Raw genomic sequence first — 5,443 nt, forward strand, 5'->3', positions numbered from 1 at the left:
GGGAGTGAGTGAGAGGGTGAAGAGTGCCGTACAATGGAGACTGTATAGGGCCTAACGTTAGATTTGCATTTTCGATATTTATTTCGGTGTCGGCGTGTATCTCTGGTACTGATAATAAAAGACATAATGCATAAAAAGGCTTGAACAAAGTAAATAATAATTAGGCAGCCTACTTTCGAAATAATACACTAAATCGTTAGCGTTGCATTCAATACTCAAGCAAATGTCATATTACTCAATATTAAAGCTAATTTGAATACTGTCTTATTATAATATTCTACTTTTTTACTGATAGGTTTTTGATGGTAACTGGGACAAAGATAGCACACGAGCGCATTATTTTGATCCAGTGATACAAGCCGTCATTATCAGAATTCATTCCAAAGATTGGATGGGTCATGTTTGTTTGCGAACAGAGGTTCTGGGCTGCAGGATAGGTAGGACTATGTATGTTATACAAACATGTCTAAACACATAGAGTTATAATAAAAATACATGGCAATGCTTTTTTCTTAAAATAAAAACCGTGTATAGAACAACGGTACCTGTTAATTGTGTAATACATCCTGATTATTGTTTAGTTCTATTCCATCGTACTGGTTAGCTGACATTAGCAGACACACTCTACACCTGTTTAATATATGCGTACGTTCTCAACTTTGCTGTGACTACCATTATATTATATATTATATTGTTATAGTCACATCCAGAGCCGTATATATTCGGCTCTGTTTACAAATATACGCACTCACTGAACGATGATACAGTAATGAGATTCAAAGTCAAGCCAGATTTTAACAAAATCGCTACACTATTGCATACCGACTCACGCGAATAAGCGCCCCTCCTAACGTGAAAATTGTCTTATCCAATTAGAAGCTAGTTACTTATTCGCCGCAGTGGGCGTATTTACAAATTAAATCACGTAATTGTGGTTGGAAATTATATATATTATGATATTATGAGGTCAAAGGTATTAAAATATAACGTGTTATTCTATCTATAAGAAAATTGTCCAAAACACTATAATAATTTAGAAGTATACATTTAAAAATATTTTGCAACTGTCCCTTTAATTTAGTTTGAATAAGGAACTAGGAACTAAAAACCAACTTCACAGACATCATCGTTTTCTAAAAAAATTCAATCATACAGTTCAGTACATCACCAACTTAATTTCTAGCATCAACTATTTCGCATCTATCTTAGCATTGTCGGTCGGTCAGTCCATCTGTCGGTCTATCAGTCTCCATTAAGTTTAACATGGTTTTCAGTTTTGATGTATCTTTAGAATCCCGTTCTTTTTTTTTTATTGCTACCCTTTTTGGATTTAGAACTGCAGTATTTGATACCTAAAAGTTAAAATACTGTATGGCCTTTTTCAGTCAACAAAAATAAACTGACCTCATCACTCTCGTAACTAATCAAGAAACCCTGCAATGATCCTGCTAATCTGAATTGGCTGATGGCCAACACGCTTACCACCACCACCACCACACCACCCTAATTTCATCTGCAGTTGTGTAAATACTTCCAACATTGTTGTCATGAGCCATGCTCTCTCGACGATTGCCTTTTCTTTACCAAAACCAAAAAAAAAGTGCCCCTTGAACTTTCCAATTTCCCATAAGCACCCCTTCAATTTTCATCTATTTTTATAGCGCCCCATCAATTTCCACTCTGATTTCATAAGTGCCCCGTTTGAATAAGCACCCCTCTAAAAGAGGCTAAACATTTTAATCGTCTGGGCGCTTATTCGCGCGAGTACGGTAGTCGCGCGTAGAAAATCAAATCAAATCAAATTTATTTCACTTGTAACATGGATTACATACACAAAACAATTCAATCAAGTAAACGGAACAAACAAAACAAAGCAATCAAGGGTTGCTGAGCGGACATAAGCCCATATAATAAAAAAAAACTCCCCTGTATAGATTAATAAAATTTATAGAAGGTAATCATTAATACTACATGAAACAAACTACATGTAAACTCAGACTTACTGCAGGTGTTGAATTAATTGAAAACTTTAAAATATAAATGAATATGAATAATCAATAATCAATATTTATTTATTGTCAAACATAGTAAAAACTTAGCTTGAAATTTAGGTTGAATGTACGCATAAAATTGTCTAAAACGGTCACACATTAAAACAACATTAGATCATGAAAAGGAAGCAAAAATCGAGATAAAACACAAGGAAATAAAAAGCAGTTAAAACGGATAAAATCATGGAGATTGATTGTACAGCATCATACCTAATTTGATTTATGCATTTGCACGATTATCTTTTCCACAATAAATTAAATTGCCTCATGGCTGACGGGAGGAAAGATTTTCTACTTCGTTCAGTATTCCATCGTGGATACAGAATACGACCAGCTCGAACGTGATATACTTATGAAGACGGTGACTACTATCTGACATAATTAATTCAAATTTCTTCATCATTGCACTTCTTACAGTTTCATTAGGTTTCTTAATTTCAGTCCCTGTGCACATTATTTAGACTGTTATACCATACGTTTGCACTGAATGTTAACACAGATAAAATTACAGATTCATAAAATAGTGTCATGATCTTGTTGCATACATGGAATTTCTTCATTTAAAAAAGAGAAGTAAAGCCTCTTGTAAAATTTACTGGTGACTTGCTTAGTGTTCTTCCAATTAAGTTTATCATCTATAACCGTGCCTAGGTACTTATGATGCCTAACCACTTCAACTTTATCATCCATAATTGTCAGCTCATCATGTGTCCTATTTACCTTTCTAAAGTCGATTATAATTTCCTTAGTCTTCTTAACATTTAATCTAAGATAATTATCTGTACACCATGATGAGAAATAACTGACATTCTCAAAATATGACATAGTTTCATTTTGTTTTACAAGGCCAACCAGACAGATGTCATCAGCATGTTTCACAGTAAAACATTTGGTTAAAATTTGATCACTAAAACAGTTAAAATCATTATTGTATAAAGAGAATAAAATTAGTGAAAGAATACAACCCTGGGGTGCACCAGTATTGCACAAACGTGTTCCAGATATGTTCTGTTAAAAACGGACAAATTGCTCCCTATCTTTAAAAAAGTTATTAATCCATAAAATGAGGGATGGAATGATTCCTAAAACAATCATTTTCTCCATTAAAACATGAAGTTGCAAGGTATTAAAAGCAGAGGAAAAATCAAGAAATAAAACTCCAGCGTGAGAATTTGGCCTCTCAACGTGATCAAGAACATTATGTATAAAAGTAGTCACCGCATCTTACTCCTCTTTTAGGGCGGTATGCAAATTGGCAGGGATCTAATTTACTTTCAGCCTCAGTTAAAACTTCGTTCTTAACCATTTTCTCAAGACATTTCATTGGTATGGCAGTGAGAGTAAGGAGTCTATTAATCTTTCAATGTTTTCGGTCTGTTAAGTTTCGGCAGAGGATGAATTAAATATTTTTTTCCAGATTCTGGGCACTTCATGTGAGTTGAGAGACCAGTTAAATATTTACGAAAACACATCGGATAGTTGCTCATTGCATTCCTTTAACACATTTCCACTTACCCCATGCGGACCTGTTGCTTTTTTAGTACAGTATTTATTTTTCTGAAAACATGCCTGACATCCGATTTATCAATAACTAACCGGTTATCATGACATTTGCTACCCTTTATATTGTTTTCAATTTGCTGTCTAGCCACACTGAAATTCTTGCCATCAAAACGCTGATAGAAAGAGTTTAGATCACTTGCCATTTGCTTAGAAATAATATGTATCCACATTATTACCCATTCTTTTATCGTATCCCGTCATTTTACGCATACTCTCCTGCTGTCTCTAAATTTAAATTTGTCCTCCATCATCCGTCCGTACTGTCTCTTCTGCGAGTAACTTCCCTTTTTAATTCTTTCTGCACTTGTCTTCTAACTCTGTTATCATCAAGTTTTTGCTTTTTATGCACTATTTTCTTGATTTTACTATTTAGCCACGGCTTATTATTGGGATACAGTTTTGTTCTCTCTTTTATTATAGTTCCGACACAAAAATTGGTGTAACCCGAAATAAGCGTCAATCGCTTCTCTAATTGTAGCTCCATCCATAAAAATATTCCAATTTGTTGACTCAAAACAGTTTCTCAACGTTTCAATATTTACCTGGGACCACTCTCTAATAGACTTAACAATAGATGTTCTCCATGTCACTTACTAAGTCATATATGTAATCTGCTGCGATTGCCACGTTAGCTGAGGTAAACTAGTACAAATATATACAGCAGTGACAAAAATCTTAGGAAACTCTCTTGGCAAATAATGAAGTCTAAGAGAGAGAGAATGAGTGGGTATTTGTCAACCTAATGAATGCATAATAAATTGCCAACATAAATTCACTTTATATGTGAATTTCAGCTTACTTATACTTAGGCCTAATTAACATAAATGATTAAAAAAAATAAAATAAATAAATAAATGAATATAAAAAAAGATTTAAAAAAATGAAATATAAATAAAATGTAAATGAATTATAAAACATTCATTTTATATAGGCCTACTGAATGTGTCAGTTTACTTAGGCCTATAACATTAACAATAGTAACTTAAATCAAATGGCAGTATAGCATTGACACACGCTCTCGCGGCCGCTGGGAACCTATTTTTAATATGGCGGTTGTTATTTTAATATCTTTGCCCAAAGTCTTTACAAATTATGAAGCAGGCGCTGCTCGACGGGGCACACGTTCCAGCATTTGGCAACACCCACTCTGTAGGGATCAATGGCAAAGGCATAGGGCTCAAGATGTGGACAAAATAATGAAACATAAGCTTGAATAAAGATATTTGTAGGCAGTGAAACAAACGTTTCATAATTCCTAAAAGTCTGTTGCATCGAATTATGGAAAAATTATTCTTGAAGGAAAGAAGGTATTCAAATCTTGTGAATGTGATAAATTCATGTACCAATGTGCAGTAGCAGAAGATGTAGGATACAGCCTAATGGAACGTGTAAATTTAGTTTATCTTTTTATTTTTTAGGTGAAAGTTACTACGCAAACAAGGCTTTTATGAATCAAGCAAATTCATTTTTGTTCTAAACATTATTAGAACACTGCATTTAACTTTTTTGTGATGATGATTTATATATAATTTAACAGTGTTTTTTATATTATATACTATTTATATTATATGCTATTATTTGTTTCCAGTCGTACCTATTGTGTAATGGAGTGTATCTGACGTTATTTGAATCTATTCAACCATGAAGCCTATGAGGTCTAATGGTTATGACGCTCGCCTTGACAGCGAGTTGTCGCAGGTTCGAATCCTGTCAGTGTCAAATGTATTACACAATTTCCTTATTTATAGGCAAAATTCGTTGAGAGCTATGCTATTTATATCCTTCATTCGAACACTGTATTCGCCTTTCTTTGATGATATATATATATA

General features: G+C 33.7%; 1 protein-coding gene across 1 annotated transcript in view; it reads left to right on the plus strand.

Moving 5' to 3' along the window:
* Nucleotides 1-416: 416 nt before the first annotated feature.
* Nucleotides 417-5,443, plus strand: part of LOC117122759 — a 21,791-nt gene continuing 16,764 nt past the window's right edge. Inside the window, exon 1 of the mRNA XM_033268500.1 lies at nt 417-437. The gene's annotated coding sequence lies outside the window, so the exon portion shown is untranslated. The remainder of the gene's footprint in view (nt 438-5,443) is intronic.

The sequence above is a fragment of the Anneissia japonica genome, unplaced genomic scaffold (genome assembly GCF_011630105.1).
Source record: "Anneissia japonica isolate Jap-2015-1 unplaced genomic scaffold, ASM1163010v1 scaffold288142_len361356_cov169, whole genome shotgun sequence".
NCBI lineage: Eukaryota > Metazoa > Echinodermata > Crinoidea > Comatulida > Comatulidae > Anneissia > Anneissia japonica.